The sequence below is a fragment of the Macaca fascicularis genome, chromosome 3 (genome assembly GCF_037993035.2).
Source record: "Macaca fascicularis isolate 582-1 chromosome 3, T2T-MFA8v1.1".
Taxonomy (NCBI): Eukaryota; Metazoa; Chordata; class Mammalia; order Primates; family Cercopithecidae; genus Macaca; species Macaca fascicularis.
In genome coordinates this window covers 119,205,330-119,219,653 of record NC_088377.1, presented here as the reverse complement: position 1 = coordinate 119,219,653, position 14,324 = coordinate 119,205,330, and the positions used below count along the sequence as shown (strand labels likewise).

The following is a 14,324-nucleotide window of genomic DNA, read 5'->3' as shown; positions in this document are numbered from 1 at the left end:
CGCTCACTGCAAGCTCTGCCTCCTGGGGTTCAAGCAATTCTCCTGCCTCAGCCTCCCGAGTAGCTGGGACTACAGGTGCGCACCACTGAGCCTGGCTAATTTTTTTTGTATTTTTTAGTAGAGATGGGGTTTCACCATGCTGTCCAGGCTGGTTTTGAACTCCTGAGCTCAGGCAATCCTCCCGCCTCAGCCTCCCAAAGTACTAGGATTACAGGTGTAAGCCACCACTCCCGGCCTAATTTTTTGTATTTTTAGCAGAGATGGTGGTTTCACCATATTGGCCAGGCTGGTCTCGAACCCTGAATTGTGATCTGCCCACCTTGGCCTCTCAAAGTGCTGGGATTACAGGCACGGGCCATCGCGCCTGGCCAGGAAGTACTTTTCTAATAAATGATGGTATGGCTGAGAAATATTTACAGAAACGGAAAAATACAATATTATTTAAATAATGTAAGTCACTGTAAGAACTGAGACACACCAGCTTAATTTACTCTGACTTTGTTTATCCATTCGTAAAGTATATTCAGTAGTTACATAGCACATGAACAAGTTAAATAATATACTCAAGTGCAGTGCTTCATTGTCTCTGAATGAAATATACCAGGAAAAAACAATGACAAAAGACATTGTGATTTTCTCTGGAATTTCTCATATAAGATGAAAAATAGAGGCATATATAATCTACCTGTATAAATTTATTTCTCTATAGCTGGCCTATTCCCCAAAGGATACATGGCTTATAAAATGCACAAAATACAATAGAAGGAAACAAACATAAGTAAGTAAAATCAGGAACAGGTAAAATATAAATTTGAATCCAACGTTAAGACTGGAGAAAAGCAGAATGCAGACAGGTATGTCCTACTGAGTTATTAAAGTCGAATTGCAAATTTGGCTCTGGGCTTCCTAGAGGCTAAACAGCTAGAAATTAATGGATAGACTAACAGATTTTGATATGTTATCAGTGGGAAAAATGTATTTTCCATTAGCCGTCTAATTCTTTAATACTTCACACTAAACATCCTTTGCAGATAAAGTTTAAATATGGAAATTTTGTGCAAAATAAAGGGTTTGCTAATTAGAAGGAAATGTATAAAGAAGCATGTTTACAAAAGTGTTTCTCATTATGAAAACCGATGGTTTCAAAAAACATATTATGATAAGGAAGAGAGTTTCAAAGTGTTCCCAGGTTAATCGGGGGAAAAGTAACTAAAAGCCTGCTGCTTTGAAGGTTTAATCCAAGATGCTTATCCAACCTCTCTGTTGAACAAATCTTGCAAATAAGGCCTTCTCAGAAGATTCACAGCATATTCTGTGGGAGCTTGAAATGTCAGCAGAACAGGCTTTCTGATGATATTATGCAGGCATAACATCCTAACAGCTGGGGTGAGGGTGGAAGAGGAAGATAGCAAAATTCTTTCATTGCCTGGTTCTTCTGCTGTGCTACATAACAGCTTTTCTGGCAGTGACGATAGGCATAACTTAAAGAGAAAACAAAACAAATAAACAAAAGAAAGAAAACAAGAAAGCTTGACAAGAGCCCGCCACACAAATCCTTAACAGAAATCCTTGACAATTACAGGTGTTAACAAAACATTTCAAAAGATGATAGAATTATGACTCTCATTCAGATAAAAAACAAACGCATGATAAAGATTTTATTTAACTCCTTGTTAAGGAAAGAACCAGAGAAATGTTACCATCAGCTCGAAGGAGAATCCAAAGAGCAGATACATTTATAGATCAGTAATACTGAAATGAACTTTAAAATGTACCTCTAAGTGGCATTTCCATGGAGGAGGAGGGCTCTTCCTCCACCAGACAATTCAGCTGTATGCCCATAGACATTATGGTTTGCTTTGTCATCAATTACACAATAGCTCAAAGCTAATGAAAGGCTAGAATTAGATACACCTGGAAAGGTATCTCTAAATGAGGCACCGTTTTCCAATGGAAATACCTAGGAATCTTATTTGTTTGCTCTGAATTTCCTTATTCTGGTAAGTAAATCTGACCTCCATCCTGGACACCCCACTGGTACTAGTGAGACAGCCATGTTGGAGGGGTCTCTGGAGAAACTCCAACTAGCCTGCCCACTGGGGTGCAGCTCGGGAAGTTCCCAGTTTGCAGCACGGAAGAGCCTGGCCCCTCCTCTTCCTGTGTGGAGCTGGGATTCAAACTGCTGGGCGGGAAGCATGCGAGCTGAGGGACTCGGGCCTTGTGAGAGTTCCTGTTTCCCCCTTTTTTTCCCTTTTCACCCAATAAAATCCTGCTTTACTCACCCTTTAAACCATCTGCAAGCCTAAATTTTCATGCCCGTGGGACAGACAAGAACCCCGACTTTGGCTGAACTAAGGAAAAGTTCTGCAACATTTTTTTTTTTTTTTTGAACATTGAAAAGCAAGTTTTTATTTATTTACTTATTTTTAGAGACAAGATCTCACTATGTTGCCAACGCTGGTCTCAAACTCCTGGGCTCAAGGATCCTCCTCATCCTCTCAACTACTGAGACTATAGATGCCCACCACTGTGTTGGGTCTTTTTAAATTTAAAATTTTAAGGGAAGCACAAAGTTTATTAGTTTCAGAGAAAGTCAAATGATGTACATGGGGGATATTCATGAGTTATCCCATGAACATACAAAAATAAATGCCACTTTACCTCATTTTTAAATTTAAACAGCTATAGGAACTTGCATTCTTGATTTTTTTTCAAATGTACACTTATTATTGACCGTAGTCACGCTGTTGTGCTATCAAATAGCAAGTCTTATTCATTCTTTCTAACCTATGATGGAACACTTTACTGTCTGCTATCCCACAATGATATTCACCCTTTTGTAACTGATCTTTTCCAAACCAGGCTTTCTCAATTTCACCATCCCCACCTCCCCACAGCACATCTGAGGCCCATCTGCTGAATGGTTACAGAGGCTGGGAAGGGCAGTGGGGGATTGAGGGGAGGTGGGGATGGTTGAACTCTCACGGGTTCAATTGTTTTCATTTTTAGCCCCCACAAATAAGTAAAAACATGCAATGTTTGTCTTTCTGTGATCTTCAGCTTCATCCACGAAGTCCTGCAACATTTTTGGTGCCCAATGTGAGGCTCAAGAAGCGGTAAGTGAAATGGGGAATCAAAACTGTTGCTTCTAAGCCTTTTCATCCTCGGACTTCCTAGGGTGGGGAAAGCATGCCCCTATCCCCTGTCGCTCCCAGGCCTTTTCATGGCCGTTCCTTCCTTTTTTTTTTTTTTTTTTTTTGAGACGGAGTCTGGCTCTGTCATCCAGGCTGAAGTGCAGTGGCCGGATCTCAGCTCACTGCAAGCTCCGCCTCCCGGGTTCATGCCATTCTCCTGCCTCAGTTTCCCGAGTAGCTGGGACTACAGGCGCCCGCCACCTCGCCTGGCTAGTTTTTTGTATCTTTTTAGTAGATACAGGGTTTCACCGTGTTAGCCAGGATGGTCTTGATCTCCTGACCTCGTGATCCGCCCATCTCGGCCTCCCAAAGTGCTGGGATTACAGGCTTGAGCCACCTTGCCCGGCCCATTTCCTTCGTTTTTCAGGACTCCGTGGTGAGCAGCAGCTCCCCGCTCCCAAGCCGGGGCTGGGACACATGGCCCAAGGGTCCCGCACAGCAGGCTGGCTGGTTTCCAGCCACGCGCCACTGCGCAGCCTTCCCCTTCCCTCTCCAAGGGGTTTAACTCTATTAGACAGTAATTAAGCTTAAACTTTTCTCCCTGGTGGAGGAACCACTTGCATGAGAATAAGAGGTTGCTCCCCAGGTATATTTACACCTTTTTTTTTTTTTTCCTCTTTTCCGCCCCATCAGCAGCAAAACCTTTAAAGTTTTTTTTTCCTCCCTTTACTAGGCTAGGCCCCCCCACTATCACTCTTTATATTTTCTGTAAAGCTTTAATTGTGAAAAAGGATTTGTGGGCTAGTCTTGGGCTGTGGCCAGTCTGGTGTGCTTTGCGTCTTTTTGTTTGCACCGCAAGCCTCCAGCATGTTTTACATCCTGGGGGCATGGCCAGTAACCACTTGGCAAGGCTTTGTTTAGCAACCGTGCCTTAGGGAGTGAGCCCTCTCTGGTTCCACATCAGCATGTTTTCCTATCCCTGTCTCTTAAAGAGCCCCGCACAGCGACTGGGTTTTCTCCTGTCTCTGTGCGCGTTGTGTGTAATGTCTGTAAAAAGAGCTCTAATTGGCCTAAAGAAAGACAAGTGCTTGGATCGTGTATTTTTTTTTTTTAAGGGAAGTTAAAATCTGTGGTATCTTTCAGTTCACATGACTTTAATCTTTGAGAAATAAAAACAGCCTTAAAGACTATTGGTAAAATGCAGGTCAGATAAAAGGTTTGATAAGTGTTTTGAGGTTACAAACTGCTTTTTGGGTTTTGAGAACTATTTGACTTGCTGGCTTCACAATTGGTAAGGGGCTGGGGACATATGGAACTAATCACACCCTTAACTAAGAAGGCAAACTTGGCTGCAGTTAGCACACAATTAAAGCAACTTACCAAGTTTTACCTTAAAGTTAAAAATTGCCAGGTGTTACCGTTATAACATGTAATTGAGACCAATGGAAATAGATTTACAATCAACATGTGTAAAAACAGCAAAATGTGTTTTTGTGTGTGCTGTTTTTTTTTGTTTGTTTGTTTTTGTTTGTTTTTTTTGGTAAAAGGTTGTAAGAAGGTGTAGAAATGTAAACTTTGGCCTAGGGTTAAAGGATTGTTTTGAGTTAGGAAAAGCTGAGGTTCAAAGAAGTGGCGGAAGAATTGTGGAAATGAATCTTGCAGAAGAGGTTCTCTGTGTGAACATATTGACTACATTCAAAAAAGATATTACATTTTTTTTCTGTAAGTTGAGCATTGAAACAAAAGGACAACGTGCTCTTTGGCAAAATTTGTAAAGTGTTATAAAAGGTTTTTGCTTCTTTAAAATTTCTGAGTAATCATTTTGGTACAATAAATAACTCATGGTAATCTGGAATTCTATTTCATAATATTAAGTGTTTTAAACCTCGAACATTTAACAGCCTTCCCCAAATAAAACTTTAGTTTCAAAATTGTCTTCCTTGGCACCTGGCTTTTTGAATATTTCAGAGGGCCTCTGAAGTGTCCAGGAAAGAGAGGTACACAGGATTATTTGACATGTTTAGGTACACGGGAATGCCAAAATGATGCTCAGTCTTCTTTAGGTTATATCTTGGTGAATAATTCTATGTTCCAAAATTGTATGATATTTCTAAATTTCTAATGTCTGAGTATATGCTGTCAATCATAATTAAGTTTGTTATGTTAAGCTATTGAAACCAGAGATAACCAAACGTCTTTGTCAATTGTGTTTCTGACTGTAACTAAACTGAACATTTTGCATTCACAGACAATTGTCTTGTTTTAATCCTTTTCATAGATAGTCTATAATGAGCTATAGCACTTTAACAGGTGCTCTCAAATATAGGCTTCTGATAACTTTACAGATTGTAACATTGGAATAAAGGAAGATGTACAGTACTAATGAAGAGCTGAAATGTTTATGAATATCAAGCAAAACAAGAGTTAACTAAATGGACTGAACTCAGGAAGCTGAAGCAATCTTTTTAACCTTTGCCTGGAATATTGCAGATCCTTGTTTTGTTTTTCAGAGTTAAGGAAAGTTATTTTGAGCTATTTATGGCTTTTAATAATTAAGCAAGGTATACTCCTATGATCAAAATTTGGAGCATGTTTGTTTCTCTCTGCCTGGTTCCTCTGAGAATTTGGAAACTATCTGTGAGCATTCTTAACTTGAGGCAATACAGGTGTTTGCATCAGTGCAGTAAGAATCCATTTTGCTTTTGCAACAGGATATGATTGGAGAAAATGGTTATTTTACCAAGGCTTTGATTGGAAGGGTATGTTTCCTTTTAAGGAGTCAGTATTAACTTGCAGAGCCAATAAAAGCCCATGGGGAAACTGGCTTCCTACCCTTGTCTTTGCAGTCCCCATACAGGGTTCCTGGCTTGTGGTCAGTAAAGAATGTCACTTTCTAACAGGTCTAGGAGCTCCCAGTTTATCTTGGGACCTTAAGAGGAAAGGATTACCCAACTCACAGGTGTTTGAGGATACAAACTCATGGTTGGGCTTGGCTTTAAAAGGTCTTATCAGAGATTCTTTGTGGAACAAACTTCCATCAAAGCCAATCCAAAAGGCCTATATAGAAACAATTATTCTCGCTGCACTTTATGCAAACAATCAGGCCAAGAATAAGACTATAAAGGCTGTTTTGCAAACCATTCAGTCCTATGATGATTTTTTTTTTTTTTTTAGCAAAAATGAGGGCTGGAGAGAGAGATCATGTTTCAAAACTTACACATTTGTGATTAAATTCTAAACTAATTAGTTGTTTTTAAGTTTTTGCCTACATTTTAACTCTGCTTGTTCCTGTGAACCAACCAGCAATCTTCAGCTGCAGCTCAGAAAGAACCAGAGGGATGGGTAATGTAGAAATCTGGATCACTATTCTAGTTCCCAGTGATTATCTTGCAAATCCTGCCAGGTGAGGGAATAAATAGGGTGCCCATCACCCAGAAGTTTTCTTTTTGGGAAAGTAAAACCAGGTGAGCTAATTGAAGTCAAGCATCATGACCCAAATCCTAGCAAGCATCACTATAGCCACCAGTTACATGGGTGTGCCACGAGACATCCTTTCTCTCCCTTGTTGGAGGAGGACTCTGTTCCACAGTTTCACCTTAGCATCTGGCTTCTAATAAGGAGTCCATGCAACCGCCTGCGACACATTTTTGTCCCTGACTCAATTCCAAGCTTCAGGTCAGAGCCCTAGAAAAGAAAACTGGATCTGAGGGATCAAGAGGCAGACGATAACGGAAGTTAAAAGGCAAAGCACAGGTGAGCATGGCCAATTCCTGCCGATTAAGCCAAACCCAAGCTTCCTGTTTCATGGATAAAGGCCATGTTAATATCCATGGCATAAATGGGGTCTAGGGAACTCCCAGGCTACTGAAAGTAGGTTGGAAAGAACCATAGGTGAGAGCAGATAATTCCTGTTCTCTGGACCCTCCCTGCTTCATGGGTGCAAGTCACTTTGACACCCATGGTGGCACCTGCCAAGGTCACCGGGACTCGGGGATGCAAGGATGGAAGAGGGAATGAGGAAGCTCTTCCTTCTCTCCCACACATACCCTGAGTATCTGCTAGGAAGAGAAGGGAACCAGGGATGCCTGCGCCTCTCTTTCTAGATGGGTAGCCATTCATCTTCAGTCTGTACTCCTTTTGAATGCATCCTGAACCCTTGAGACTCTTTTAAAAAAAAAAGTCTCCTTTTTTCTTTCTTCTCGGTTCCCTCTTCACTAATAGGTAATTGTGACTCCATGCTATGGGACACCCCCCTCAGATGCATCCTCCAAACTAGAAAGAGTTAATTTCCCAAACCTTAAACTGCTTGGCTTGGGATTAGGTTCAGAGGAAGGGAGCCCAGAAGGTCAACATGCCTGCAAAAGGATAAAGTATTTTTGCCATTCAGGCTTGTGGCCTCCCCTTCCCTGTGCAAACTGGTAAAAGGCCTTGGAATTTTTTGAGCTGTCCTACCCCTCCCCTTATTTTGTTTTGACACATGTTTTCTGATAACTTGGTTTGTCTGTTCTTGTCTTCAGGCCATCAAACTCCAAACAGTCATGCAACTGGAGCCTCTGAGGATGGCCCCTTCAGCCGGGAACCCTGAGATCAGCCTCTAGAGAAGCTTTGATGGCTGTTTCCCCAAAACAGCACCTTCTGCCATCAGGAAGCAGTTAAGATTGACTTTCATCCTTATCCTTAATCTAATGGCAGTTAGATGTACTTCTTTAGAGAGGGAATGAGGCGGCCAGGTGGGAGGGGGTCCCTGGAGAAACTCCAACCAGCTGCCTACTGAGGTGGAGTCTTGGGGAGTTCATGCTGTTTGTAGCAGGGAGGAGCCTGCCCCCTCCTTTTCCTGTGTGGAGCTTGGGACTCAAACTGCCAGGTGGGAATTGCTCTAGCAGAGGGACTGTGACCTAGTGAGAGTCCCTGTTTTCCCCTTTTTTCCCTTTTCACCCAATAAAACCCTGCTTTGCTCACCCTTTAAACCATCTGCAAGCCTAAATTTTTGTGGCTGTGGAACAAACAAGAACCCCGTCTTTAGCTGAACTAAGGAAAATCCTGGAACACTAGCAGGGCTGACCTTTGGGGCATTTTGAAGACTACTGTGTTCTTTTTTGTTTGTTTGTTTTTGAAATGGAGTCTTGCTCCGTTGCCCGGGCTGGAGTGTAGTGCACTGCAACCTCTGCCTCCCAGGTTCAAACAATTCTCCTGCCTCAGCTTCCGGAGTAGGTGGGATTGCAGGCATGCACTACCATGCCCGCCTAATTTTTGTATTTTTAGTAGAGATGGGGTTTCGCCATTTTGGCCAGGCTGGTCTCAAACTCCTAACCTCAGGTGATCCACTCACCTTGGCCTCCCAAAGTGCTAGGATTACAGGCGTGAGCCACCAATTGTGTTCTTTATCATACTTCCTGGGATTCAGAAATGAAGCAGTAGCCTTCAGTCTTGAAGGAAACAAAATAAGGGGTCCTGGTCAGAGTCCTGTTGTCCGTGGAACCTCATGATCTGCCCTAATAACACATCTTTGGATGTGTTTCTGGCTTTACCCTAAGACTTAGGCATTTGATGAATAGATGGGATCTGAGAATGTGCAGATCTCATCAACATCAATAAGTCTGTCTTGTTTTCAGCCCTGTTGTATAAGTGTCAGTTTGCACTACAAGAACAGTTACTGAATGCCACAGTTTCAAAACATTGCATTAGTCATAATTTTAAGAACTCAGCAAACAAAATTAACCAGACCTTTTTTCTTTCTCTCCCTCTGTCCGTCCCTCCCTTCCTTCCCTCCCTCCCCTTCCCCTTTCTTCTGATGTCAGAGATTGGCTACCTGTCTTCCTGGCTTCCTTTGTAGTGGGGGTAGCCATGTGGCTGAATTCTGGCCAAAGCCTTCCAGGACCATTTCTCCTTCCCACTCCCTGCCAGCTGGATGCAGAGGACTCCAAGATACATGGGAGGATGGAGATCTATTTTGAATAGCGCTTGGGTCCCTCAATGATTATAGGCTTTTGGCCTGAGTGAGAAATGAACATATATTATATTAAGCCTTTGATTTTTGTGATTTATTTTCAATAGCATCTAGCATTACCTTAATGAATAAACATCTTCAATTTCTGTTGAATTTAGAATTTAAAAAAATAGGCAGTATAGTCACATTGCTCAAAAATCAAAACAATATAAAAACCGTACATTGACAGTCTCACTTCCACTCTATTCTGTCCACCCTGCTCCATGCTCTCGTTTCCCAGCCCTATGGTGAACTACTAAGCTTCTTGGATCTCTTTCCAGTGTTTGTTTATGCATATAAGACAAAAAGTATATGTAAATAATATATATGAATGTATTCTTTCCTTCATAGCTCAAAGGTAGCATACTATTCAAACTGTTTTGTATTTTGCTTCTTTCACATGACAAAATCTCCCGATGACCTTTCCATTGTGGTATCTAAAAGACTTCTCAGTCTTTCATAGTTGCGTAGTATTTCATTGGGTAAAGTATAGATTATTTACCAGTCATCTATTGATGGACATTTGTCAACCCATCTCCTTGAAAGTAGTTATGTAATTGGAATAAATCATTTTCAGTTTAGGATAAGCCCGGTCCTAGTTGACTGCAGATCCTAGGCACTACCCCACCTTCTTTAGGTAGAGACAGGTACTTGGAAGAGTCTTTTCCTTATTCACAAAAGGCAACAATATAAGGCATGAAGTGGGAGTCAGATAACCAAAATAAAGTGAGGGTGAGGTTGAATGGACTTGCCCTCATCACACCAGATGGCAGGAGAAAGACACGCCACCTCTTTCAGCTGTCTCCACGTAGTATCTGTCAACAGAGCATTACAATTGTATTTGTACTCCAAGGCCCTATTTATCCTATCTCTAGTGAAACATCACTTTTGAGATCATCACTAATTTACATGTCAGAACCAACTCTTTCAGCCTCTAGCCCTCGTTGGTGAAGGAACAAAAAGTATACTGATTTTATTGCCAGTTTAAGAATTTGGGCTGCGCACAGTGGCTCACGCCTGTAATCCCAGCACTTTGGGGAGGCCATAGTGGGTGGATCATGAGGTCAGGAGTTCAATACCAGCCTGGCCAACATGGTGAAACTCTTTCTCTACTAAAAATACAAAAAATTAGCTGAATGTGGTGGCACGTGCCTGTAGTCCCAGCTACTCAGGAGGCTGAAGCAGGAGAATCGCTTGAACCCAGGAGGTGGAGGTTGCAGTGAGCTGAGATCACGCCACTGCACTCCAGCCTGGGTGACAAAGCAAGACTCTGTCTCAAAAAAAAAAGAAAAAAAAAAAAAAAGAATGTATAGCTCAGGGCTCAGGATCTCCACTCTATCTTCTCTCTCTGCCTCTTTCACAGCTTCTCCAGAACGTCTAAAACTAGACTCTGCACCCTCATCTTCCTATATCTTCCAGAATCAAAGTCAAGGAGCCATTGCTGAGTGTCATAAACCCTAAAGGCCAGAAACAAGTCTTATAGATTCTTTCTTCACAATGTTCCTCACATGGCGGAGGAGGAGGAGGCATGATTTGAACATAGCTTTGTGTGATTCCAAGTGCTGAGTGCTGAATGCTCTTCTATGCCGTATAAATTAGTTATTGCAGATGGTTTAGCACATAGACAGAGTTCCCACACCAGTGTTCCCACCATTCTCACAAATAACAAAATACACTGAGAACACATTGAGGCATCCATCCTGGAAAAGGTTAGGAATTGTGTAGTCTGGTGGAATCCTACATCTTTCAACATGGAAAGATCCCTAGAGATGAACTTGTCCCACAGGCTCCTTTCACAGATGAAGAGAGAGCATCAAAGAGGCTGGGCCTTGGTCAAGAGTGACACAGATGAGCAATGGGAATTTGGTGTTCTGATGTCCATTGCATTTTTGATTATGTTTCAAGCCTCACTTTCAAAAGTTTGTGTTATTAGCCATGCTTTTAACTCCTCTTAATTTAACAACTTTATTAATAGGCTGCTTTTGACCTGTATAAGTAGTCCTTAGTTTAATTTAGGCTGAAAGAAATCATTCATCATTGTAAAACCATTGACCTTCACAGCTGTGAGGACTGCAGGTTCCTGTGCTGTTCTGAAGGCAATGCTGAGCTTCGTGGGTAGCAGTAAGGGAAAGCCGGCTCCCTAGGCTGAGATGTGGAGAATGACTGTATTAGGCTGTTCTCGAATTGCTACAAATAAATGCCTGAGACTGGGTAATTTATAAGAAAAGTGGTTTAATTGGCTCACAGTTCTGCAGGCTGTACAGTGCCAGAATCTACTTCTGGGAAGGCCTCAGGAAGCTTTAACTCATGCAGGAAGGTGAAGCAGGAGCAGGCACTTCACATGGCAAACGCAGGAGCGAGAGAGTGTGGGCAGGGAGGTGCCACACACTTTTAAACGACCAGATCTCATGTGAACTCAGACTGTGAGCTCACTTATCACTGAGGGGATGGCCCAAGCCATTCATGAGGAATCTGCCCCTGTGATCTAAACACCTCCCACCAGGACCACCTCCAGCTTTGGGAGATTACATTTCAACATGAGATTTGGGTGGGGGCAAATATCTAAATTCTATCAGACTGCATCTGCTTTGAGCACACTACTCCTCTTCCTACTGTTTCCCCTGAGCATCTACAATATTGCTGATTCCAAAGCTTCTTTGTCAATGTTGCAGAGCACATGAGTGCATCCCCAAGAAAACGACATCGATAAAGACACCCATTTTTTGTTATCCTTTGATGCTCAGCCAGATTTTTCCACCCTGGTGTAAATTTAATACCCCACTCACAGTGTTGACCTATACAGACTTAATCTGTGACCTGTCAGAAAGCTTGTTCAGCTTGCATTGTCACAAATTATAACTTAAAGAAATGCAGTGCCAGAGTAAAAGTTGTTGGACTGCTCCATCCTTAGGAGAAGAGGGGAGTGGCGGAGGCAGATCCATGTGCAGTTCTCTACTTTGTGGAGAACTGAGTTTCACCCATTATCCTTGGGATCATTGGGCATTAAACATAATTGGTTCAAGATAAACAAAGGTGGTGATGCTGATTTTCTCTGTTGAAGGATGCACCCCCATCCTCCCAAACTTTGTAACAGGAGTCGTACCCATCTCTGACCACCTGAACCCACACTAGACTAATCATTGTATTTCATCCCTTTGGCATCTCTCACAAATGAACATATAATCCAAATCTGAACAATAGGAAGTATCCTTTAGGATTTTTTTTGCTGGAATGAGCAAAATCACTTTTTTCCCCCATTTTCCTTGTGAGCTATAAACTATGACCTCAGAGCGGCCAGCATCTTTCCACACATAGAAAAGCCCCAAACAATGGCAAGAACAGAATGTGGAGTGCTAGGTTCCCTAGACTGCAGGCCTCAAAGCAGCCCTGGTTCCTGATATTCCTCCTTTGCAAGCCAAACTGATCATTTTCCAGAAAACCTCTTTGCTTAGCGTAGGTTGGATTCATGTAAAATAAAGAGTGCTGGCTATGCACTGAATTCCCAAGAGTTTGTTTTATAAACTAGGCTGTCAATTTTAAAATTTATGCTAAGAAATAACTGCCAAGAAGATTGGGGTATTACTGTAGGCTGGGTAGCTCATTCTCTTCCCTAGAGGACAGCCTATGTGGGAAACCAAATTATGATGAAAAGGTTGCTTCGCAAGTGCAATGTCGGGATAAAAGGAGTAGGACAATCTCAAGGGGGCACTTTTGACAATCCGTGGTGCTTTGGGGACATAATGCCTGCTAAGTAGGACAGAACAATTCTGCCAACTAAACAAGGCCCTGCTCCCTTGCGTAGTTCTTAGAGGCACACTGACAGTTCTTCTGTCCAACTTTCCTCTTTAATATTTCTCGTCAATCACCAAATGATGTGTACCTCTGGGACTTTGCCCATTGCCCTCACCATCCTCCCCCAACCCAAAGCACCTCACTGCCACCCAACTTTTCTCTTCTCTGACTGTAGAAATTCATCTTATCTTCTTGAACCTAACAGCCCACACCAACTCCTCTGCGAGGCATTCCTGTTTCTGCCCAAATCAGAGTTTAATTCCACCCTTTCCTGTGCTTCCCTTTCAGAGCAAATTGTGCCCATTTTGCAGTGTTACAAGCTGTGGATGTGTTATGTCTTCTAGAAAATGAGTTCTTTGAGGACAGGGATAATGAGTTCAATCTTACCCATTCTTTGTGACCCCCAGTTTCTAATGTAATTCATTGCAAATAGTAGATGCACAAAATACATGTTGAGTGTTGCATATGGTAACATAAATTAGTGAAGTTTATTATTTATTTCATTCATTACAGAGCGTTGGGTTGCTTAGGACTTTTTGAGTAACAAGTCACAGAAAATCAAACTAACTTGAAAGCGTTTGGGGTAAAGACCTCAGAAGCAGGCTTGAGCAACCAAATGACAGGGAGGGCAGGGACACAGTTGAGGCTTGAAAACAGCTGGTCCCAGGATTGTGGACATGCTGAGACTTCCTGTCTTTTGTCTCTGTATCACTCTCCAGTACCAAGGCAGACTGTCTTTCTCCTCACACGGGGGAATGTGGATGCTCTGACAGGCATAGAGTTTCACATCTCATCGTGTTTGCTACCCACAGGAACTGAAAAATTCCCCAGCTTGAGATGATAAATTCCTGTAGGACTAGAGGGGATATGAGGTAGATTGTGGCTTTGGCCCCAAATCTTTATTTCTCCCTGAATCTTTATTCTTTGATTTTCACTGTGAAAGTTCTCCCCAGAAGACAGGCTACATTTCCCACCTCTTGACTTCATGTTTGGATGAAGTGGAGACAGCAGAGTATCCGGTCTCAAAGACTTCGTCTGCTTCTGCCTTGCTTTTGTTCTTTGTCTATTTCATGAGAAGGACATGTCCAGGCCAGCATTCAGGTCCCAGGATGGGATAAGAGGCCTGTGGAGCAGAGCCACTCAGCATAGTTCAGGCTGCAGATGCTGACCCCCAACTCACCTAATTGCATGGGCGAGCTCAGCCAAGACCATCAGAGCTGCACAGCTGAGTCCAGCTGCCATTCATGTTACCCCCAGACCAGGGAAAATAAATGATTGTTGTTTTTAGCCACTGAGTTGTAAACCTAGAATTTTTGAGGCAATAGTTAACTGATATGAACTAAGTCTCAGGTTTGTGACTTCTTAGCTACCTGACCTTGGGGGAGGTGCCTACCCATCTGTATTTCATTCTC

The 14,324-nt window shown here is 42.4% G+C and overlaps 1 long non-coding RNA gene across 1 annotated transcript; it reads left to right on the top strand.

Moving 5' to 3' along the window:
* Window positions 1–2,908: 2,908 nt before the first annotated feature.
* Window positions 2,909–9,234, top strand: LOC123572334 (uncharacterized). Its single transcript, XR_006696832.3, has 4 exons — window positions 2,909–3,116; window positions 6,804–6,887; window positions 7,652–7,785; window positions 8,933–9,234. It is a non-coding gene; the product is annotated as an uncharacterized lncRNA (long non-coding RNA).
* The last annotated feature ends 5,090 nt before the right edge of the window (window positions 9,235–14,324 follow it).